The following is a 25,456-nucleotide window of genomic DNA, read 5'->3' on the forward strand; positions in this document are numbered from 1 at the left end:
GTGCAAGACTGCTGAATCACAGATCTGTACCTCTGAAACAAATAATGCAATATATGTTGAGGAAAAAAAAAAGATAGGAGGAGGGGAAGAATGAAGGGGAGTAAATCGGAGGGGGAGACGAACCTTGAGAGACGATGGACTCTGAAAAACAAACTTAGGGTTCTAGAGGGGAGGGGTGTGGGGGGATGGGTTAGCCTGGTGATGGGTATTAAAGAGGGCATGTTCTGCATGGAGCACTGGGTGTTATGCACAAACGATGAATCATGGAACACTACATCAAAAACTAATGATGTAATGTATGGTGATTAATGTAACATTAAAAAAATTTAAGGGGAAAAAAAAAAAGCAACTGGTCTCAGTTACAGCGACGTTCCTCCAGACTTAGGACATTTAAAGGTTCCAGAGGCTAGAAAAAGATAAAAAGCTTCCCAAATCTTCTACAAAGCTAATATGAACCTGACTGGACAAGACTCAAATAATAAATAATAAACAAATAAACTATAAAGAAACATCATTTAAAAATATAGATGCAAAAATCCTGAAAGAAGAGTACAAACAAAATACTAACATGAAATTTACCAGTGTATTTAAAAATTAATTCTAAAGTATTTGGCTAAGTAGGGCTTATTCCAGAAATACAAGCCTAGTTCAATATTAAGAAATCTATTATTAGAATTCAACATTTACAATTTAAAGAAAAAATAATTGTTTCAAATGTAAAACAATATTTGGTTTAAATTTCAACATCCCTTTTGAGCAAATTAAAGAAAGAAAGAAATTTCCTCAGTAAACATTATTCATAATGGTGAGTTAATAGTATTCCCTTTAAAAAGCCAGGAAGATACAGGGATACTACTATTTAACATCATGCTGGATATTCCACTAAATGAATCCAGGAAAAGAAGGAAGAGATAGAGATACCAAGAACAAAAGAGGAAAAACTGTCTTGGTTTGTAGGCGGTATGATAGTCTATCTAGAAAATCCCAGAGAATCAGCAGAAAAACTATTAAAATAGAAAAAGGGTTTGGTAAGAGCAATACACAAAAATCCACAGTTTCCTGTATAAAAACGTTAAGCAATTTAAAAATCCATGGGAAGGAAACTTTCACATTAGCAACAACAAAAGCCTTAGAATTGACTAACAATGAAATGAAAACAAGAATAATACTTTTTAAAAAGTACAAAATAAACACCTAAATAAGTGGCAGCAAATCTTGTTCTTAAATCAAGAGACTCGATATTTTTAAGATGTCAGCGTTCTCATTTGTCTACATTCAAAATAATTCCAAAAAAATTTCAAGCTGGATATTTAGGTGAAACTTGGCAAACTGATGCTGAAGTGCATCAGGAAGAGGAAACAACAAGAATAAACAAAATATTGAAAAATCAGGACAATGAAAGGGGAATTTCCCTGTTTGATGGCAAAATAGACTGCAAAACTATAACATTTAAGGTAGGATGACAGTCATTTAGGGCTAAATAGAAAAACATCTGTTTATACTTGGGAATTTATTGTAGGACCAAAGTGGCATTTCAAAATGGGGGAGAGGGGGAATGATAAAGACATTTGCTATCCATTGGAGAAAATAAACTTCGATCACAACCTTACATCATACACAAAAATTTCAGATGAGTTAAAGAAAGTTTTAAATAAGAACTGTGAGTTTATTAGAAGAAAATAATGAAGAATATTTGTATCATCAACTACAAGGACAGACTTCCTAAGCAATTCAAAAGACCAGATGTGCTCCCTGAGGTCAGGTGGCAGCCCCTGGCAGGGCCAAGACCTAGCACTGGGGGCAGACCTGGAGGGACCTCCCTGGCTTTGTTCAAGACTCCGCCCCTGACCCAGGCAGTGGGAGCATTTCAGGATGCACACTCGCCCAAGTGTGCTCACTCCAGTCACTTCTAAGCCCTGTTTCCATAGCCTGAAAGCCCAAGGGACCTATACCATTTATCTCAGACCTCCGGGAGAAAGGTAAAACCAGACTGAATCAAGAGTTCGGTGGCTTATAAAAATTAGTGGTCCACAGCATATTATTATAGCAAGCACTAACCAGCAGAACTTTCTGTGATGATGGAATTATTCTCTATCTTCACTATCCAGTTCTGTAGCCGTTAGCCACATGTGGCTGGTAAACACTTGAAATGCAGCTAGTATAACAGAGGAACTGAATGTTTTATTTCAGTTAAGCTTAAATATAAATAGCCACATGTGACTAGTGGTTAATGTAGGTTTTAACCTACGCTAGTTCAACCTAAACTTGCTGGGATTTCAATATGGGCCAAGAGAGAGATGAGCAGAGGCCAGAATTATTGGAGCTGGAACCAGGAGAGCCTGCAAAGAAGCTGTATTAGCTCCCAGAACAAATTACCACAAATTCAGTAGCTTAAAACAACACAAATTTATTATCTTACAGTTCTGGAGGTCAAAAGTCCCAATCAGTCTTATTAGGCTAAAGTTAAGGTGTAGGCAGGACTGGATCCTTCTGGAGAATCTAGGGGAGAATCCATTCCTTTCCTTTTCCAGCTTCTAGAGGCTGCCTCCATTCTTTGGTTCATGGTCCCTTCCCTTCATCATCAAAGCCAACAGTTTAGCACCTTCAAAATTTCTCTTTCTCTCTGATGTCTGCCTCTGTCATCACATCATCTTCTCTGACTCTGATCCTTCTGCCTCCCTCTTATAAGGACTCTTGTGATTACATTGGGTCCATTGAGATAATCCAGAATAAAATCCTCTGTCTCAGATTCCTTAATTCGATCACATCTGCGAAGTCTTTTGCCATGTGAGGTCATATATTCACAGGTTCCAGGAATGAGGATAAGGACATTTTTGGGGAGCCACCATGGTGGATGACCAACATTTTCCATCACATAAGATCTAGGCTATGATATCACCCCTGGAAGCTCTGCTGGAGGTGGCCTCGGCCACAGAAGCCTCTCTGTGTTAGAGCACTTTTCACCTTCATGCTGACCATGGCATCTTGGATTCAGCTCATGGAGGAGAAGGCTATTAGGCCCAGCAGAGAGAATCAGGGCCCCCACCAGAGGCACTGAGGTAGGGGCAGAGCTCCATTTCTTGGGGGGTGATGGCCTGGTTGAAGCCTGGGGACAGGGGAGGAGGGGGTAGCATGGGGAAGGTGGGGGTGTCAGTGAGTGGAAGCCTGCACATTATATTCTGGACATTGGAGAGGTATTGACTGTTTTTTGAGCCAGGAAGTTATATAAACAGAGCAATGTTTAAAGAAGATTAAGCTGGAAGTTGTATGCAAGTGGGGCCAGGGGGAGGGAGTGGGAAACTGGTGAATAAATACAGGCATGTAATGATTAGTTTCAGAGGGAGCAGTGGGAATGGAGAGAGAAGAAAATATGTGCAAGAAACATTCTGTCAAACAGAAAAATACACTAAAAATAGCGCTGCTGAGCTAAATCAAAAATGGCAGCAACATCTTAAATCATTTTGAAAAAAAATTGTTTCAGGTTTATGCTTTCAAAGAATTTGTGTAATTGTAGACTCTGTTAAATGGTTTTATTAATGCCTCCGGCTGCCATCATACAATATACATTTAGCAGGTATACAATGAAATCTTATTATATACAATAAGTGTTGGGTTTTTTTAAGATTTTATTTATTTATTTGACAGAGACAGAGAGAGAGAGCACAGATAGGCAGAGTGGCAGGCAGAGGGAGAGGCAGAAGCAGGCTTCCCGCTGAGCAGGGAGCCCAACGCAGGGCTCGATCCCAGGACCCTGGAATCATGATGTGAGCCAAAGGCAGCCAATTAACAGACTGAGCCACCCAGGTGCCTCTCAGTAAGTGTTTTTTGAATCATTAAAAAAAAATCACTCAGGTATTTGAAAGAGTATAATGTCATAGATATTTAAATTAGCACATATAAAACATGTGGCTCAGGAGTGCTCCTCCAGTCATAAGCAACAGATAGATGTATTTTAACCATAGGAAGTTTTGACATTTACTACATTTCACCTTTTAAAAAAAATGAACCCTTCTTTAACTTACCAGATGGCCCCTCTCTCTATGGCTTGCCTGCCATCTGGAATTTGTTTTGATAAATCCAAACATTAGGGATATGTTATCTTCCCAGCTAAATATAACATGTAGTTCATTCGCCTGGCAACCTATGCATTTCTTTCACACACTAAATCCTGTAGCTATAGCATGCATCCTGGTTACTGCGTATAAACTGCCAAAGAGAAATCAATCTGCCTTTAGTGACCCGTACAACAACTTTGAAGGAGGAACCAGAGATAGGTGGAAGTCCTTAAATAAGCCGAGATGCCACCCTGGGGACTTGTGGGTGGCTGTGTCCGGTGGGATCAGAGGTTTTTATATGCATCACATCCTGTGTTACTCAATGTGCTCATGTCTCTGGACACCAAAGATTTCCAGAAGCCCATATCTTTTTTCTTTTCTTTAGAAAATTCTCATTTTTAAGGTTATATGCATACATTAAAAAGTGAAATCACTTTTAAAAATAAAAAGTGAAATCATTTTATAAGCTTGTAACAAAAGCAGGAGCCCCGATGCCAGCCTCCTCACCCTTGATTACCACTTTAAGAGATTCCCAGTTCCAATTAGTTTAGCTGTTTATTTTTTATTTTTGCCTCCATATTTTTAAAATAACTTGCATATGGTCCTATTTATTTTTCGACTTTGATTTTATCTTTTGTCTCTCTTCTGTGGAAGAGAAGAATTAGCTCACATACATTACACTTTCCCTCCCCATATAAATATATTCTGCTTTTGTATGCAGTACAAATTAGTATCTAGTATTTATATTATTATGACTTTGGAAATATTACTGGAAGCTTAGCCATGTAATATACTATAATTTTTTTCTTTCTTGTTCAGTCTTTTTTGTTTGTTTTGCTTTCTTAAGAGAAGAACAGCCTTAATTTTTCTATTTAGATTTCATGTGCCAATCACTAATCTCCCAGAATGTAAATTGCCTCTCAATATGTTTAAATATGATAGGTAATTTATCAATTTCATTTTCCCCCATGGGGCCATACCTCCTGTAACCCTTTATCCTCCTGTTTCAACTTGAACTGGTAGCACTCCAGGCCTGCTTCTCTGAAGTCACACAGGATGTCCCCATCAGCATGGGACAGACACCCTTCTCTCTCAGCTGAGTTCAAGTACCTATTCCTGGATCCCATCTTTGCTTCTGTTTAGATCACTCCCTCATTTCGGTAGAGCACAGCATTCCTTAACAAACAAACAAAAATAACAACAAAAACTATGGGATTTGAAAAGTAAGACTAAGTTTTACAAATTTTATTCTACTCTCACCCTCCACTGCAGTTTGGTAGAATTTTGATTTTGAAATAATTTCCCATAGAATTCCAAAGGTGTATTATTATCCTTGTCACTTAGGAGGAGTCTGAGCCTCTCTGATTCCTAATCTGTTCCTAAGGTTTCGACTGTGTCTTTTTTTTTTAATTTTTTTTTTTTATCATTGACAACCTTTAAGATATTCTGTTGTCCTTGCTGTTCTGAAATTTCACGTGACCTTTGCATTGCTGCTCCTCCATTGCTCTGGGCACTTGGTGAACTCTCCCCATCTGCATATGCACATCCTTCCATTCCAGGAAACTGTTTCCTGTGACTGGTTTATTTCCTTTCCTTGCTTTTTCTGTTTGTTCATTCTCAAATGCCCTTCCAGATATCAGACCATCTTGATTTATTCACTAATATTTAAAATTTTTTCCAACTTTTTAAATTTTTCTCTCTGTTCTATGACTGTGATATAGATGACTACCATTCTTTTCTAACCCTTTTATTGAATTCTACGTATTTTTAATTCCTGAGGACTCCCTTCTTAAAAATTTCTTTTATAACCTCTTGTTCTTGTCTCTTGGATGCAATATCTTTACTTATCTCTGTAAGGATATTAATTATATATGTTTTCTTCTGTTCTTTGCCTATTTCTCCCTACCTCCCACCCCCAATTCCTTTTGTTTTGACCCTTGTAGTTCATATTAGACTTTCTCAAGTCTGGTGACCCATTTACAATTGAGAGTGGAAATTCTGTGTGGGGTTGTGATGCTTATTGATTGCTAGGCTTCATTATTGGGTCATCTGACAGATGTTTTATTGGGAAATCTCCAAATGTAAAGAGTAGGAGGAAGTCCTCCTTTTCCTCCTGGGAGACACAAGCCTGGCTGTCTGTGTCCTTGGAGTCAGATTGGAGAAGGGATAAGAGATGTCACTCTCCCAAGAGTTGACCTTCACTTAATTCCCTTTTTTCAGTATGGTAACACCATTCTCCACCATTCCTGCTGTCCTTAGGGCCAGAATCTCTCTAGCTCCTCCTCCCCAGAGAGTGAAGGTTGGGACAACTGCCTAGTTGCTTAGGATAGAGGGGAAATTCAAGTGTAACTAGTTCTGAAAGTGACTTTAAACTATATATACCTGTTTTTAGTCTCACTCGGACTCCCACTTTGAAAGGTACTATTGCCTCTAGTTCTTGAGTCTTTCTAGCTTTTTTTTTAAAGATTTCATTTATTTATTTGATGGTGGGAGAGATAGCAAGAGCAGAAACACAAGCAGGGGGAGTGGGAGAGGGAGAAGCAGGCTTCCTGCAGAGCAGGGAGCAGGATGCGGGGCTCGATCCCAGGACCCTGGGATCATGACCTGAGCCAAAGGCAGACGCTTAATGACTGAGCCACCCAGGTTGCCCCTCTTTCTAGCTTTCTGCTGGAAGTCAGTCTACCTCTGAATTTCTTCCTCTGCTAGCTTAGATTTTAGCTTTCTCAAGGGTACAAAATGTGTCAGCAAAAGCCCATCTGATTTCCAGGCTCCAAAATTCTGTTACTGTCATTTCCTCTCTTGTTCAGTGTCCTTGTAGGTTTGTTTGCTTCTCTTTCTTTCTTTCTTTCATTTTTTTTCTTTCTCTCTTTCTCTCTCTCTTTCTTTCTCTATTTCTTTCTTTTAGACTGATGTCTGTTATTTTGTGGAAGATTTGGGAGAGAATAGAAACAAATACATGACTCAGTCTACCATACTTAACTAGATATTCCTCTAGAGGCCTTTCTAAATGAATCAGGAATCTTGGTAATGAGAGAGGTCTTCAAACATGGACGTCAAATGACAGGAAAAACCACCTTGGATGTGAATGAATGAGGGGTGGTATGATGGTCACATCACAAAGGTGTTCAATCTTCAGCACTCACAATCTGCAGGGTGTCAACTAGGGTTGAGTTGGGGGTTTGCAGAGGGAATGCCAAAGTAGTATATGGAAAGAATTCTGATTCTAGGTCAAATTTCTTCTTGTTACTAACTAGTTTATTAACCTCATTGACTCCAAATTTGTTGCAAATGGAAGAAAGAGAAAGAAATGTTGCTTCCATTTTCTTTTTACTTCTTTCATTCTTAACAGCATAGGTTCACAGATGAGTGGGTGGGACATCCTTGTGTATATATTGGGGAAATTGTTACTATAACATTGCTCAGGAAGACACAGAGTAGTTAAAATGTGGGGCAGCTAAAAATTTCCATGAGTTGTGAACTGTAAAACTGTATTTCCATAACTTCTTGCAAATAATTTTATCCAAGTTTATCAAAACTCTTTATAAACAGGGGCTCCTGGGTGGTGCTGTCAATTGAGCATCTGACTCTTGATTTCAGCTCAGGTCATGATCTCAGGGTCATGAGATTGAGCCCTGTGTCTCATTGTAGAGTCTGCTTGGGATTCTCTCTCTCTCTTTCCCTCTGCCCCTCCCCTCACCCCTCTCCCTGCTCACACGCATGCTCTCTTTCTTTCTCTCTCACTCTCTCAAATAAATAAATTAATAAAATCTTTTTAAAATCATCTTTATAAACAAAGTACACATATTGACTTTCTTATTTGGTATGGGTAGATCTGAACATGAAGGCTTTCGTGTGTGTGATTATTCTAACAGGGAAGGGGCTTGAGCTCTAGGTCTTTTAGAGTCTAAGGCAGGATGTCATCTGAATTCTCACAAAATAAAGGAGAGAGAGAGAAGAGACTAGAGAATGGATTTTTAAATGATACTGGGGTAACAATCATGTTCATAGTAATTTCATTTATAGTAGCCCCAAACTGGAAACAACCCAGATATCCATCACAAAAGAAAAATGAATAAACGAAACATCCATACAATACTACTCAGAAGTAAAAAGAAATGAACAATTAATACAGGCAACAGCATGAACTAACCTCAAAAGCATTATGCAGCACAAAAGAAGTTAGACACAAAATAACACACAAGATACAATTCTTTTCATATGAAGTTCTAATCTATGGATATAGGATCAAAACCAAGGTTGCCTATGGAGGCAGGGAGTGGCGATTGAGAAGGGGCATGAAGGAAGTTTCTGGGGTAACATATATGGTCTATACTTGGATTAGAGAGATTACAAGCGTATATATTTATCAAAATCACTGAATTTCTACTTAAGATCTGTGATTTCACTCTATGTAAGTTTTGCCTCAGTACTTTTTTTTTTAACTAAAATGAAGTAGCAAATCTTTCAAAATGTCTCCAGAATGCTTGTGCTGCTTCTCCCCAGACTTCACAAGTACCAGGATTGTAGTCCTTTCTCTGGAACAAGGAAGTTTACTGTGGGAAATCTTCTGCTAGAACATATGTAACCCTGCCTGTTTCCAGCTAATTTTTATTCACTCCTCTAAGACCAGTTCAGGAATGAACTGCGTCACTCCCTCTCTGCCTAGGGTAACACTCCCCAAGTGCAAGCCACCAGGCCCTCTTTTCATGCATTTAATTATCTCTTTAGTGCCTTGTAGTGATGTTATTTTTCTTGTGTGAATCTGTCTGCTGTTCTAGATCTTAAGCTTTCTGCTGTCCAGACGTACATTTGTTGCTTTCTTGAATTCCTCCACAACAGTTTCTGACTGTTCAGAGTGAAGATTCAGTAAATGTTGGTTGGCTTAAAAACACAATGGTTGTATGAGATGGAGGGGAGTGCTTGGGCCCTAGAATTAGAAAAGTAAGGGTGAAAATCCTAGATATGTAAACTCAGCCAAGTTAACCTTACAGAGTTTCTGGTTTTTTTCATGTCCAAAAATCAGATATTAAAATCTACTTCACAAGGTAGTTGGTAAAAGAGAGAGAGAGAGAAATAGTATCTGTAGATACTGCCACCGTGCCTGGCTCTCAGTAGCTATTAATAAATGTTATTATTTTTATTAACGAATAATTTTAAAGGGACAGGTTCCTGAAATAGGGTCAGTAACCCCTCAGACTTAATACTACCCTACTAGAATATTTCCAGCTTGGCTTCCCTGCCACCTCGTTTCCGGGGTTCCTGACATTTGCGAGGGGATGGGGGAGTGCCCTTGGAGACAGCAAGGGATGTAGGTAGCTCCCAACTGTGGCCTGTACCTCTGGACGTCCCCATAATAGCAACTTGGAGGCACAACTGCTCTGCCTTGGGCCACTCCATTTCTCCTTCATCTTGCCTAAGGTAATGATTCATGTCTCCAAGTTTATCACTTGAATTTCTTCCTTTCTTTCTTTCTCTTCTAGATCTTTAAGTCATGTGATAGAAATAGGGCTTCTTTAAATCATTTCTGTAATATGACCTGGCTGGATGACATTATGGAGTCAGCTAATAAAGATTATCTTTAAAAAGAGTCCCAAGACACTTAATAAGCATTAGTCAAATATAATGATGTTGTCTTCTTACATGTCACCTGCAGGTCCCATGTCACACCCCTTCCCAGGTAGTATACATAGGATTTAGTAAGTGTTGATGCTCAAAAAGTCCCTCCTGAATTGACTCAGCTAATGCTACCTGAGAGTAAATATTTTCCTGTGGCATGCTCAACACCCCACAGACATGGATCCTCATCTACTTTGAGATCCCGTGTTAATGGGACTTCCTGCTATCTTGGCAGACTTGCTCTCTTTGCCAAACTGAGGAAGTGCTGTCTTGAACTAAATACAATAGTAGTTAGGTGCAGTGCAGAAATAATGATTTTGATTGCTGACTTAAGTTTAAACTTTTGGTTGATTTAATGATTTTGCTACATAGACCACTCAGAGTTTTGACTCTTGCAGTTGCTTCTTTGCTTCTCTGCCATCACTTTGTCCTAGAGCACCAAGCACTAGTAGTTATGAATAACATTGGCTGGGCTCTGGAGCCAGGCGTAACTGGGTTTAAACCTTGGCTCTGCCACTTACCAGCTGTGTGACCTCAGGCAAATTACCTAACTTTTCTGAACATCAGTTTACTCATCTGCAAATACCTACGTAACTGGGTCACTGTGCAGATTGGAAGTTATATACATACTGGCACAGCACAGAACACATGGAAGGCCCTGAGTACATAATAGATTTAATGATTTGACAAAATAATAATTTCCACCATTTTAATGGGGATGACAACAAACCAGTTGTTAGTGGCTCATTTGCACATCCTATGCCCAGAGAAGCTTTACAGAGTACAAAATTACTTTACCATAACATGAGGAATCTACCATGTAGTACTGTATGGTACTGTATAGAGGTAGGTAATATATAAACTTACATTGTTATCCTTGAACCTAGCTTGATACAACATAAGATATACATCTGTGTCCTGTTGGTTCTGGCCTGCTTTGCATGCAAGAGTCTATTTTTTTTTTAAAGATTTTATTTATTTATTTGAGAGAGAGAATGAGAGGTAGAGAGCACGAGAGGGAAGAGGGTCAGAGGGAGAGGCAGACTCCCCGCCGAGCAGGGAGCCCAATGCGGGACTCGATCCTGGGACTCCAGGATCATGACCTGAGCCGAAGGCAGTCGCTTAACCAATTGAGCCACCCAGGCGCCCCTTAAATCTCCTCTTGAAGGTTAAAATCCTTTCCTGGTAGGACCCTGTACTACCCTTTAGAATTAGGTGAGGTCTGCCTTCTGCACAGTGCCAGACTCCAGCTCAGGCAATGAATGCACCTTTCACTCTCTGATGGAGTTCCCTTCACTGGGCCCTTTGAGTTTGCTCCCACTCCTGTGACCTCAGGTAAATCATCTCTTCTTCCCTGGTCTGTCTCCTCATCCTTAAATGCCATGGTTGGGGCAGCCAGATGATCCCAAGGTGAGCAATCTGAGAAGCAACATGAACTCCAGCACTTGTGCCCCTGGTGTTTGGTTTCCCATAGGAGGAGATACGTTTACATAAAGAAGAACCTGCTTAATGAGGTTCTGTCTTTCCTCTGAAGTACTCTTACTGCTCCCAATTGCTCTCTCCCTTCTCAAATGAAATCAAATCACCCTTTTTTTCCGATTCTTATTTTGTCAGCAAGCTCTTTCCCCCACTTTACTGGGCCCTGATCCATAATTGGCCTTGTTCTCCCATAATACATTTCCTCTTGTCTTTTGCCTGCCAGCCCAATCTTGGACCATCAGGAATTTAATACTGGAAATTCTATTCCTAACATACATTTGTCTAGCTTTTTGTCTTTCTAAAGCCTCTTTTGTATTTATCATCTTATTTGATCCTTGCAACAACTCTACACAGTAAGATGCTTTCCTACAATTGGCAGATGTAGAAACTGGGGTTTGGGAAGAGTGGGTCTAAAGCTCAGTAGCCAATAGGTGATAGAACCCAGGTTAAAACCTGCATTTTGACACTTGCCACTTTTAAGATCTTCAACACCCACCTTTCTATATTCTGTCAATACATTTAGGGGTTAGGATAATTTATTTCCCCTTGTGTAACAATATGCTTAGGGCTTTGGATACTTCTTTCCACATGTAAAGTTTGACTATTGCAATAAAAATAGCTCATCAAATAGGGGTGAAGAGGTATAAGAATTTGTCTTCTCAAAATGCTGACTTAAGTTTGTGGACATTGAGAGCAGGGAGGGACCTTGGAAATTAGCATGTCCAACCCTGCACATTATGTAGATGAGTCAGTAAGCATCTGCAGGAAGTGTGTCTCGCCCTATGTCACAGATCAAGTTCAACTGCTATCAGCAGGGCTTTTGGGAAATGGGGGAAAAGGTAAATAAACCTCTTGGACCAGTGCAAATTTGACCAGCCCACTGGCCCACTCCCTCCCCTGGAGTATTTGGTCTGTGGCAAACACACAGTGTGCTCTGCTTGACATGAAGTGATTCTGCCAAGTCACTCCCAGTGGAGTATCACCCTTCCAGGAAAGTAGATTAGCGTGCTCCTTTTACGTCTTTCTTGTGTTTGTCCTCCTGAAGCTTCAAGATGGCTGACAGATGTACACTGAATAAAAGAAGACTGAGCTCATACCATCTCTGCCCTGGAAGCATAGCTCTTGCTTCTTTCCTGGTCACAAGTGCTGCCTTCTCCATCTGTCCAGCTTCATGGATTTGGGACTCTCTCCCTATAGACCTCTCATGTCTCAGGGCTGTTTGCCTACCTTTCCGCCTGCCTCTTACAGTCCTCTCTGTTTTATCATAACTCCCAGCTTCTGTGCACTCTTTTGCTCCTCACTATGGGCCTCATGTACCCTTCCAGTTCACTGGTTAGACAGATCCTACTGCAGCCTCTACCTGGGCTCTCCTGGGCTCTGTGTATCTCTTCTGTGCTCCCTGAGGCCTCTGCTTCTTTATCCAGGGAAAGAAACTAACAAAACCTATCTTGCAGGATTGTAGAGTATGATTGAAACTATACTGGCATAGCATCTGACCCAGAAGAAGACCCAAATAATGGTAGACATTAATATGATTTGCCACAACATGTCTTCCCCCAAACTGCAGATGCCTAGAGGTTAAGGACCAGGTCATTCATCTTTGTATCCCCTGTGCCTGGGACATATTAACTGCTTAATAAATATCTATCGAACAGATTGGAAGAGAACCATCCTGGCTAACTGCATCTCTGAACATCTGTTGCCCACAGTCTCAGTGGTTCCCAAAATGTTTGCTAGAATGATGTTTTACTCAATCAAAGCCACCAGTCGCATGATGGCCCCCTCTTGGTTATCAGGATTCAGCCCTGCTACCAGAGGAAGGGGTGACCTTCCTACAAGCTTTCTTTAAACTATTGTGAGAACAAAGAAAAAAAAAGAAGAAAATGAGCATCTTTATTGAGGGACATTCTAGAATGTTGAAATAAGGATTTAGGAGGAAATGGTTAGAATTGCTCTTTTACAGAGTAGGGTCTGGTTCCGTGGAAGACAGCACTAACTGGCTCCATACACCATCCCACTGGATGTGTCAGCCCACTGTGAACATGAGCTGCTTCCCCATGTGCAGAAGGTGGAGCATGAGTTGCACACAGACATGACTTTTGACTCAGTTCCAAGATCAGGTTTGTTCAGAGATTTCCAGTTACCAGAAAAATCTATCCAACAGCTCCTTTTATGGGGGAGGGGTGCTAACTCTGAACCAGCACTACCAAAACTCAGTCAGAGCTCCAAAGGTCCACCCAGGGATCATGTTGGGAGGGAGAGTGGTAGACCACCAGTGGGCACCAAGTTCATATCCTTTCCCTTTGGTTAAACAACAACAAAGGACTGGTGTGTGGCAAAAGGGTCGGTTTAGTCATTGGAAATAAAAACAGCAGTAGTGGCGCCCGGGTGGCTCAGTCGTTAAGCGTCTGCCTTCAGCTCGGGTCATGGTACCAGGGTCCTGGGATCGAGCCCCACATCGAGCCCCGCATCGGGTTCCCTGCTCTGCGGGAAGCCTGCTTCTCCCTCTCCCACTCCCCCTGCTTGTGTTCCCTCTCGCTGTGTTTCTCTCTGTCAAATAAATAAATAAAATCTTAAAAAAAAAAAAAAGCAGTAAACTTTGGCACTTGGTTTAGCTCCTATACATTTCTAATTCGTTTCTACATTTGGAAAGTGATATTTACTTTTCCAAAATCCCACCACTTGACAACCCAGGGCCAACACCCCCATTCACAAATCTCTCACCATCCTCTTGCCTGTTACATTCCCCAGGGCATACACTCTGAGGCCCCAGAATCCTTTATCTAGTTTATCCCTTTGGGCACTTGTCACTCTCCCTTGCATTATTATTCTTCATACACATCCCTTGTGTTTCCCATCAGACTGCAAACTCCCCAAGATCACAATAAGAAATCCCTCCATTCCACCATAGCATATGGTACAGTGCCTTGGCTGTGGGGTACATTACAAATATTTCTTGAATGAACAACTAAAAAAGTGCAGTTAAGTATATCTTGGGACTTTGAAAGCTAAAAATGGTTTAAAAATAGTGAAAAGGAAGGTCTCACATAACTATGTAAAAATAAAATTACAAAGTTATTTGGAAAACTGAGATAATTATTTGGAGGGTAAGGAAGGAGTAGCTGCTCTTTTCTTTAAATATGCCTGGCTAATTTGCGAATCCCTCAAGGAAATGGACCATAGCTTTTAATCATTTCAAATCCCTACTGCCGAGCGCATTTTTGGCATAAATTTTTCTCTTTCATCATTTTTTAAAAAAGATTTTATTTATTTATTTGACAGAGAGATACACAGCAAGAGGGGAACACAAGCAGGGGTAGTGGGAGAGGGAAAAGCAGGCTTCCCACTGAGCAGGGAGCCCTCAGGACCCCAGCATCATGACCTGATCCGAAGGCAGACGCTTAATGACTGAGCCACCCAGGTGCCCCTCATCATTTTTTTTTTTTAAGATGGAAACATCTTTACTGCCTTTGCTTATCAAAAAGTGGCATATGCTCAATGTGAAGTTTAAACTGTACAGAAACAAAAGTAAAAAGTGAAAGGTCTACTACCAAAGTCTGTCTCCTAAAAGGTCATTTACTGATGTTTTCCATAGTTTTAATGCAATATGAATAATATATTTATACTATTTAATATATTCTATCTGTAATCTGCTTTTATAAACTATCAAAAGGTTGTGGCCTCATTTGCATAGATATACATAGGTCTCCCTCATTCTGTAGCAGCTGCATAGTTCTCTTTATTACTACTTATGGAACTTCAAGCAAGTTTCAGTTTTTGCTATTGCAAACCATGGTTCAGTGATATCCTTGCACATGCATCTTCTTCAACACCTATGAGTATTTCTCTGGCTACTCTTAGACATGGAATTTATGATTCCAAGGCTATGAACACTTAACATTTTGATGGATACTGTCACATTTCCCTCCAAAAAGTTTATTCTGATTTATATCTGCAACAGGAAAGGAGAAGGCCTTTTGGGCTTACCTACCTTTTAAGTCTTTCTTGGGTATATGTTGGGAAACTTGCAGCCAACATGATTTTAAAATGATACTTTAGGTCTGTAAAGTACTCTATACTTTTCCAGGTAGTTTTACATAGACTATGTATTTTCCTTTGACCTTCATGATAGTCTAGGATATAAGTAGGGAAGACTTTATTCCTGTTTTAGAATCTCAGCCAAAAAGACTTGCTCCAGGTTTCACTGTGAGTCAGTAGCCGTGCCAGAAGCAGAGCCCTTGAACTGTTTTTCTGAGTTTTTCTTTCCACAAGCTGGAAGGCCAAGGCTTGAGAGGCAAAGAGGACATGGCCATGTGGTGAAGAGGCTCCGAAGGGTTCTGCATGTCTTGAATTTATGCCAAAGTGGAAAGAATGACCTGATTGGGGTGTTTAGTTTCTTTAACTGAAATAAGCCCTCCTTTCTGACCAAGCCAAGCAGGGGAAGGAGGAGACAGGTGGCCACCCCCCCCCCCCCCCCCCCCGTGTGTTAGTGTTGCGCTTGTAATGAAGCCCTGGAGGGTGGGAGGTGGGTAAACACACAGTGAGCAGCGTTGCCAGGAGCTCTCCTTCCACTTTGTTCCCAGAGACAGTCAATTTAGAGATTGGGGAGAAAATGGACCCAGGGAATTCTCACCACTTTCTTGCTGAGGTCCTCTGAAATCTAGTGCTATGAATTCACTTGCAAACTACCCTACTGCTTCCATTACATAAGATTTTAATATTTTTTGAAGTGTAGTTTACTGATCTTGACAAAGAAAGAATGTAATGTGATTAGTGCTGTTGTTAAATAGAAATTTTCATGGGCTACTGGAAGAGGTGCTGCTTTGATAATCCAGAGCTACTTTACTTCTTACATAGTAGCTTCGGCAGGAAAGTTGCTTTATATTGAGGTCAGAATGGAAAGTTCTATAACCTAACATAGGCCAGCAGAAAGTCAAGGAGGAATAGTTTGGAAAAGGCAGTTCTTTGCTACATGAATATCTTCATGGACAAGGACTACACTGTCTAATAGCCTCTAGGTATCCACATGAGGCTGTTGGGTGCTTAAAATGTGCCCAGTATGACTGAAGAACTGAATTTTTAAATTTTATTTAATTTTAATATTTAAATTTAAAAGTTGACAATTCAGTTATTGGAAAACTTTTAAGTAAGTATCAAACAACTTTGGTATGTGAAAATACTTTTTAAATTTGTTAAATTTTATGAAATCTAAAAACCAATCAAGTGTCTCTGATGAAAATTTAGCATCTGCATTGAGATCAGCTTTAAGTGCAAAATACACACTTACTTTCTAAGGCTTGGTAATTTTTTATATTGATTATTGTTGAAGTGACAATATGTTGGATACAATGAATTCAATAAAATAAATAAAGTAAAATAAAAGGACCTGGAGATCATGAACTGAGCCCAAGGCTGACGCTTAACCAACTGAGCCACCCAGGTGCCCCATATTTTTACATTTTTCTAATGTGATTACTAGACAATAGGAAATTTCTTGGGTATTCACTCACCCAGGCATTTACTGAGCACCTAATATGTGCCAAGCACTGACGAAGCAAAACAGCTATAGCACAAAAAAAGAACTTATAAATTTATTAGATGAAAATGTACAAATATGTCATTGTATTTAAGACAGATACTGAATTCACTATTCTTCATGAGTTTAACTCCCACCTCATAGTTTACAGTCTTTTTGTTTTCTAATAGATGTATTTAAGGCTTTGATTTTCCCTGTAAGTACTTCTTTACCTGCATTCCAAAAGAGTTGATATGCTGGGTTTTCATAACTATTAGTTTTAAATGTTTTATAATTTCCCTTGAAATTGTCATCATTAAATTATGAACTTTTTAGAAGTATGAGAAGCATGCCATTTAGTTTCAAAATACATGGGAGGAGTGGTTTGGATATCTTCTTATTGAATTCTAATAATCACTAATTTTGCATTGCTTTCAGAGACCATGGTCGTTATAATATTGATTCATTGAAATTATTTGAGACTTCTTTTGTGGCCTAGTGTGATCGGATGTGAAAATGTTCCATTTGTGCTTGAAAAAAAATGTGTGTTGTTTGTTTGACAGGTGCAGGAGCATATATGTTACTTACTAGAGTTAGCCATTTTTAAATGTTTTGTACAAATTTGGGGAGCCTTAATTTTCTTATAACTGTTAGTCTGCTTTTTCTGTCAGGTTCTGAGAGCTAGGCTTTAAAATCTTCTGCTATGATTGTAGATTTGTCAGTTTCCTCATGTAACTCCATCAATTTTAACTTTGTATGTTTTAAGATTATATTAAGTAGATATGATTTCATGATTTTTGTATCCTCTTGGTATTTTGGTTTCTTCACTTACATTAAAAATTTTCACCTTAAATTCTGTCATGTTTGATATTAGTGTTACTAGAGAAGCCCTCCTTTCGTTAATATTCACATGATGTATCTTTTTCTGTTTTCCATCTGTCAGTATCTTTTGCTTGAGATATGTCTCCTTTATTATTTTTTTTCCTTAAAGGTAGATTTTTATTTTTTTTAATTTCTCCCCCTTTAAATTTTTTTATTGTTATGTTAATCACCATATATTACATCATTAGTTTCTGATGTAGTGTTCCATGATTCATTGTTTGTGCATAACACCCAGTGCTCCATGCAGAACGTGCCCTCTTTAATACCCATCACCAGGCTAACCCATCCCCTCTAGAGCCCTGTTTGTTTTTCAGAGTCCATCATCTCTCATGGTTCGTCTCCCCCTCCGATTTACCCCCCCTTCATTCTTCCCCTCCTGCTATCTTCTTTTTTTTTTTCTTAACATATATTGCAGTATTTGTTTCAGAGGTACAGATCTGTGATTCAACAGTCTTGCACAATTCACAGCGCTCACCATAGCACATACCCCCCCCAATGTCTATCACCCAGCCACCCCATCCCTCCCACTCCACCCCGCTACAGGAACCTTCAGTTTGTTTCCTGAGATTAAGAATTCCTCATATCACTGAGGTCATATGATACATGTCTTTCTCTGACTTATTTCACTCAGCATAACACCCTCCAGTTCCATCCATGTTGTTGCAAATGGCAAGATCTCATTCCTTTTGATGGCTACATAATATTCCATTGTGTATATATACCACCTCTTCTTTATCCATTCATCTGTCGTTGGACATCTTGGCTCTTTCCACAGTTTGGCTACTGTGGACATTGCTGCTGTAAACATCGGGGTGCATGTACCCCTTCGGATCCCTACATCTCTATCTTTGGGGTAAATACCCAGCAGTGCAATTGCTGGATCGTATGGTAGCTCTATTTTCAACTGTTTGAGGAACCTCCATACTGTTTTCCAGAGTGGTTGCACCAGCTTGCATTCCCACCAACAGTGTAGCAGGGTTCCCCTTTCTCCACATCTCCACCAACATCTGTCTTTTCCTGACTTGTTAATTTTAGCCATTCTGACTGGCGTGAGGTGGTATCTCATTGAGGTTTTGATTTGGATTTCCCTGATGCCGAGCGATGTTGAGCACTTTTTCATGTGTCTGTTGGCCATCTGGATGTCTTCTTTGGAAAAATGTCTGTTCATGTCTTCTGCCCATTTCTTGACTGGATTATTTGTTCTTTGGGTGTTGAGTTTGAGAAGTTCTTTATAGATTTTGGATACTAGCCCTTTATCTGGTATGTCATTTGCAAATATCTTCTCCCATTCTGTCGTTTGTCTTTGGTTTTGTAGACTGTTTCTTTTGCTGTGCAAAAGCTTTTTATCTTGATGAAATCCCAATAGTTCCTTTTTGCCCTTGCTTCCCTTGCCTTGGCGATGTTTCTAGGAAGAAGTTGCTGCGGCTGAGGTCGAAAAGGTTGCTGCCTGTGATCTCCTTTAGGATTTTGATGGACTCCTGTCTCACATTGAGGTCTTTCAACGATTTGGAGTCTATTTTGGTGTGTGGTGTAAGGAAATGGTCCAGTTTCATTCTTCTGCATGTGGCTGTCCAATTTTCCCAACTGTTTCCCATTTGTTGAGGAGACTGTCTTTTTTCCATTGGACATTCTTTCCTGCTTTGTCAAAGATGAGTCGACCATAGAGGAGTTGAGGGTCCATTTCTGGGCTCTCTATTCTGTTCCATTGATCTATGTGTCTGTTTTTGTGCCAGTACCGTACTGTCTTGAGGATGACAGCTTTGTAATAGAGCTGGAAGTCCGGAATTGTGATGCTGCCATCTTTGCTTTTCTTTTTCAACATTCCTCTGGCTATTCGGGGTCTTTTCTGGTTTCATATAAATTTTAGGATGATTTGTTCCATTTCTTTGAAAAAAGTGGATGATATTTTGATGGGGATTGCATTGAATGTGTAGATTGCTCTAGGTAGCATTGACATCTTCACAATATTTGTTCTTCCAATCCAAGAGCATGGAACGTTTTTCCATTTCTTTGTGTCTTCCTCAATTTCTTTCATGAGTACTTTATAGTTTTCTGAGTACAGAGCCTTTGCCTCTTTGGTTAGATTTATTGCTAGGTATCTTATGGTTTTGGGTGCCATTGTAAATGGGATAGACTCCTTAATTTCTCTCTCTTCTGTCTTGTTGTTGGTGTATAGGAATGCCACCGATTTCTGTGCATTGATTTTATATCCTGCCACTTGACTGAATTCCTGTATGAATTCTAGCAGTTTTGGGGTGGAGTCTTTTGGGTATTCCACATACAGTATCATATCATCTGCAAAGAGTGAGAGTTTGACTTCCTCTTTGCCGATTTGGATGCCTTTGATTTCTTTTTGTTGTCTGATTGCTGTGGCTAGGACTTCTAATACTATGTTGAATAGCAGTGGTGATAGTGGACATCCCTGTCACGTTCCTGACCTTAGGGGGAAAGCTCTCAGCTTTTCCCCATTGAGAATGATATTTGCTGTAGGTTTCTCATAGATGGCTTTTATGATATTGAGGTAGGTACCCTCTATCCCTATACTCTGAAGAGTTTTGATCAAGAAAGGATGCTGTACTTTGTCAAATGCTTTTTCTGCATCTATTGAGAGGATCATATGAATCTTGTTCTTTCTTTTGTTAATATATTGTATCACGTTGATTGATTTGTGGATGTTGAGCCAACCTTGCAGCCCAGGGATAAATCCCACTTGGTCATGGTGAATAATCCTTTTAATGTACTGTTGGATCCTATTGGCTAGTATTTTGGTGAGAATTTTTGCATCCATGTTCATCAAGGATATTGGTCTGTAATTCTCCTTTTTGATGGGGTCTTTGTCTGGTTTGGAGATCAAGGTAATGGTGGCCTCATAAAATGAGTTTGGAAGTTTTCCTTCCATTTCTATTTTTTGGAACAGTTTCAGGAGAATAGGTATTAATTCCTCTTTAAATGTTTGGTAGAATTCCCCTGGGAAGCCATCTGGCCCTGGGCTTTTGTTTGTTGGGAGATTTTGGATGACTGCTTCAATTTCCTTAGTGGTTATAGGTCTGTTCAGGTTTTCTATTTCTTCCTGGTCCAGTTTTGGTAGTTGATACATCTCTAGGAATGCATCCATTCCTTCCAGGTTATCGAATTTGCTGGCATATAGTTGCTCATACTATGTTCTTATAATTGTTTGTATTTCTTTCGTGTTGGTTGTGATCTCTCCTCTTTCATTCATGCTTTTGTTGATTTGGGTCATTTCTCTTTTCTTTTTGATAAGTCTGGCCAGGGGTTTATCCATGTTAATTCTTTCAAAGAACCAGCTCCTAGTTTCGTTGATCTGTTCTACTGTTCTTTTGGTTTCTATTTCATTGATTTCTGCTCTGATCTTTATTATTTCTCTTCTCCTGCTGGGTTTAGGCCTTATTTGCTGTTTTTTCTCCAGCTCCTTTAGGTGTAGGGTTAGGTTGTGTACTTGAGACCTTTCTTGTTTCTTGAGAAAGGCTTGTATTGCTATATACTTTCCTCTTAGGACTGCCTTTGCTGCATCCCAAAGATTTTGTGTTTTCATTTTCATTGGTTTCCATGAATTTTTTAAATTCTTCTTTAATTTCCTGGTTGACCCATTCATTCTTCAGTAGGATGCTCTTTAGCCTCCATGTATTTGAGTTCTTTCTGACTTTCCTCTTGTGATTGAGTTCTAGTTTCAAAGCATTGTGGTCTGAAAATATGCAGGGAATAATCCCAGTCTTTTGGTACCGGTTGAGACCTGATTTGTGACCTAGGATGTGATCTATTCTGGAGAATGTTCCATAGGCACTAGAGAAGAATGTGTATTCCATTGCTTTGGGATGGAATGTTCTGAATATGTCTGTGAAGTCCATTTGGTCCAGTGTGTCATTTAAAGTCTTTATTTCCTTGTTGATCTTTTGCTTAGATGATCTATCCATTTCAGTCAGGGGGATGTTAAAGTCCCCCACTATTATTGTATTGTTGTCGATGTGTTTCTTTGCTTTTGTTATTAATTGGCTTATGTAATTGACTGCTCCCATGTTAGGGGCATAGATATTTACAATTGTTAGATCTTCTTGTTGGATAGACCCTTTAAGTAGGATATAGTGTCCTTCCTCATCTCTTACTACAGTCTTTGGTTTACAATCTAATTTGTCTGATAGAAGGATTGCCACCCCAGCTTTCTTTTGGTGTCCATTAGCATGGTAAATGGTTTTCCACCCCCTCACTTTCAATCTAGGGTGTCTTTGTGTCTAAAATGAGTCTCTTGCAGACAGCATATCGACGGGTCTTGTTTTTTAATCCAGTCTGATAGCCTGTGTCTTTTAATTGGGGCATTTAGCCCATTTACATTCAGGGTAATTATTGAAAGATATGAATTTAGTGCCATTGTATTGCCTGTAAGGTGACTGTGACTGTATATTGTCTGTGTTCCTTTCTGGTCTATGCTGCTTTTAGGCTCTCTCTGCTTAGAGGACCCCTTTCAATATTTCTTGGAGGGCTGGTTTCATGTTTGCAAATTCCTTTAGTTTTTGTTTGTCCTGGAAGCTTTTTATCTCTCCTTCTATTTTCAATGAGAGCCTAGCTGGATATAGTATTCTTGGCTGCATATTTTTCTCGTTTAGTGCTCTGAAGATATCATGCCAGTCCTTTCTGGCCTGCCAGGTCTCTGTGGATAGGTCTGTTGCCAATCTAATGTTTCTACCATTACAGGTTACATATCTCTTCTCCCGAGCTGCTTTCAGGATTTTCTCTTTGTCTCTGAGACTCGTAAGTTTTACTATTAGATGTCGGGGTATTGACCTATTTTTTTTTTATTTTGAGAGGGGTTCTCTGTGCCTCCTGGATTTTGATGCCTGTTTCCTTCCCCACATTAGGGAAGTTCTCTACTATAATTTGCTCCAATATACCTTCTACCCCACTCTCTCTTTCTTCTTCTTCTGGAATCCTAATTATTCTAATGTTGTTTCATCTTATCGTATCGCTTATATCTCAAATTCTGTCTTCATGATCCAGTAGTTGTTTATCTTTCTTTTTCTAAGCTTCTTTATTTTCCATCATTTGGTCTTCTATATCGCTGATTCTCTCTTCTGCCTCATTTATCCTAGCAGTTAGTGCCCCCAATTTTTATTGCACCTCATTAATAGCCTTTTTGATTTCAACTTGGTTAGATTTTAGTTCTTTTAGTTCTCCAGGAAGGGTTTCTCTAATAACTTCCATGCTTTTTTCAAGCCCAACTAGTATCTTTAAAAATCATGATTCTGAACTCTAGTTCCGACATCGTACTAATGTCCATATTGAGTAGGTCCCTGGCAGACGGTACTATCTCTTGTTCTTTTTGTTGAGGTGATATTTTTCCCTGCTGGAAGAGCAGTCACCTGACTGTGCCATGGATCATGGTTTATGGCAACCCCAAGCTGAGAGCCCCCTCCTCAGCTCCATCTCTGCAGCCGGCTTCCCCGCTCCAATACCTGGGAGCTCTGCCACACTCAGACACCCCCGGTCTTTCTGTGACCCCAAGGGTCCTGAGACCACACTGTCCTGGGGGGTTCCACCCCCTGCTTAGCCACTGGAGTGACGTCCCTCAGTGGAGCCGACTTCTAAAAGTTCCGATTTTGTGCTCTGCGGCTCTATCACTTGCCAGAAGCTGTGGACGGAGGCCCCCTCCCCTGCCGTCTATCCTCCCGAATATCGCCTCAGATTCACTTCTCTGCACGTCCTACCTTCCAGAAAGTGGTCGCTTTTCTGTTCAGAGTTGTTGCTATTCTTTTCTTCGATCTCCTGTTGGGTTTGTAGGTGTTCAGAATGGTTTGATCCCTATCCAGCTGAATTCCTGAAACCTGATGAAATCCACGTCTCCTACTCCTCCGCCATCTTGCTCCGCCCCCGAGACCAGTTGCTTTTTAAAAAGAAATCTTTCACTAACTTTAATTTCTTCTATAGTGACTAGTTTATTCTGTTTTCTATCTCTTTAAAGTCACTTTGGTTCCCATGTTCATTGCAACATTCATAATAGCGAAAATGTGGAAACAACCCAAGTGTCCATCAACAGATAAATGAATAAACAAAATGTGGTATTTACACTCAATGAGATATTCACCTATTTAAAAAAAAAGTTGTGATACATGCTACAGCATGGATGAATTGAAAATATGCTAAATGAAATAAGTCAGTTACAAAGAAACAAACAGTGTCTGATTCTATTTTTTTTTAAGATTCCATTAATTTATTTGAGAGAGAGAGAGAGAGAGAGAGAAAGCATGAGTTCAAGCTGGGGGCATTCAGGGAAAGGGAGAGAATCTCCAGCAGACTCCGTCCTCAGCGTGGAGCCTGAAGCTGGCTTGATGCAGAGCTTTATCTCAGGACCCCGAGATCATGACCTGAGCTGAAATCAAGCGGGGGTGATCCAACCAATGAGCCATGCAAGCATCCCTGATTCTACTTTTATGAAATATCTAGAATAGGCAAATTGAGCGACAGAAAGCACATCAGTAGTTACCAGGGACTAGGAGAGAAGGGGAATGGGGAGTTATTGCTTAATGGTTATGGAGTTTCTCTTTGGGGTGATGGAAAGATTTAGAAACAGATAGTGATGAGAGTTCACAACAGTATGAATGTAATTAATGCCTCTGAATTGTACACTTAAAATGGTTAAAATGACATATTTTATGTTATCTATATTTTATCATAATAAAATTTTTAACCCACATAAAGTGCTTTTTGTTTAAAAAAGAGTCATTTGGGGTAATTTAGATTTTCCTAGAATATCTTGCTTTTCTCTAGATCATTACATCTGTTGGTATGAATTTTTAGTTTTGTCTTTTCCTTAATTTTATATCTTTCCTTTTCTATTGTTCAGGCTTGCCAACAGCTTATTTATTTTATTGTTTTTTCCCCCTCTTCCTCACAAGAAATAGCTTTTGGTTTTATTGATGAAATATGTTGGGTTTTTTTTTCCTTTCCAATTAATTCTTCCTATTATCTTCGTAAGGTTCTTTTTCAAGAGTCATTTCATTGTCCTTTTTAGCTTCTGTTTTTGTTGTGTAGTCCCTCCACTGCCCTTTATTTCAAAATAACTCACAATTTTAGTGAAAAAAAATTTTTTTTATCCTAGGGGTTAAACATTTTAAACAATTTATAACAAATTGATTTTTTTTGGCCACCCTTTGGTTGTTGCTTCTTTCTTTTTTTAAGACTTTATTTTTTTGAGGGAGAGAGAGCACAAGCAGGGGAAACAGCAGAGGAACAGGGAGAAGTAGGCTCCCTGCTGAGCAGGAAGCCTGATGCAGGTTTGGGTTCTATCCCAGAGTCCTGGGATCATGACCCAAGCTGAAAGTAGACACTCAACTGACTGAGGCACCCAGGCGCCTCTGTTGTTGCTTATTTCTAATTTTATTGCCTCACAGCCAGAGAATGTATCCTGTGCATATGATTTGTACATTTTAAACTGTATTGAGATTTTTCTATGTGGCCTGATTCACAGGGTGTTCTGAGGTTAACAGAATGCATATGAATATATACATATGTATGTATATGTAAATATGTGTGTTATTCAATAGTTAATTCTATTATTCAAATCTCCCACATACACACAGAATTAATCTTTTGTCTGTTTAATTTTTCAATTTCTGAGAAAAGTATCTTAAATTGTCCCACTAAGATTATTAACTTTCAAATTTTTTTGCACATTTGCATATAAAGTTGTGTTAAGAGGGCAAAGATCTATGACAATTTGTTTTCTTGGCAGATAGTACCTTTTATCATTATGAAATACCTTTTCTCATTCTGTCTAATACTTTAGCCTTAAATCCTATTTTGTCTGGTATTAATATTGCCATTCTTACTGTCTTTAAATTATGTTTTAATCTCTATAGCTTTTAATTTAAATGAGTATATGGTTTTTAAAATAACTTTA

General features: G+C 39.5%; 1 protein-coding gene across 3 annotated transcripts in view; it reads right to left on the reverse strand.

Moving 5' to 3' along the window:
- The window catches only part of RFX8 (regulatory factor X8), a 255,588-nt gene that overhangs the window by 210,150 nt on the left and 19,982 nt on the right, over nucleotides 1-25,456 (reverse strand). For 2 of the 3 annotated variants that reach the window (XM_073897873.1, XM_073897872.1), the window contains exon 4: nucleotides 5,036-5,231. The exons of the other annotated variant lie outside the window; for it this stretch is intronic. The gene's annotated coding sequence lies outside the window, so the exon portion shown is untranslated. The remainder of the gene's footprint in view (nucleotides 1-5,035; nucleotides 5,232-25,456) is intronic. 3 annotated transcript variants of the gene reach the window in all.

This window comes from Callorhinus ursinus, unplaced genomic scaffold (genome assembly GCF_003265705.2).
Source record: "Callorhinus ursinus isolate GAN/ISIS: 27379988/994484 unplaced genomic scaffold, GSC_fseal_2.0 scaffold10, whole genome shotgun sequence".
Classification (NCBI taxonomy): Eukaryota; Metazoa; Chordata; class Mammalia; order Carnivora; family Otariidae; genus Callorhinus; species Callorhinus ursinus.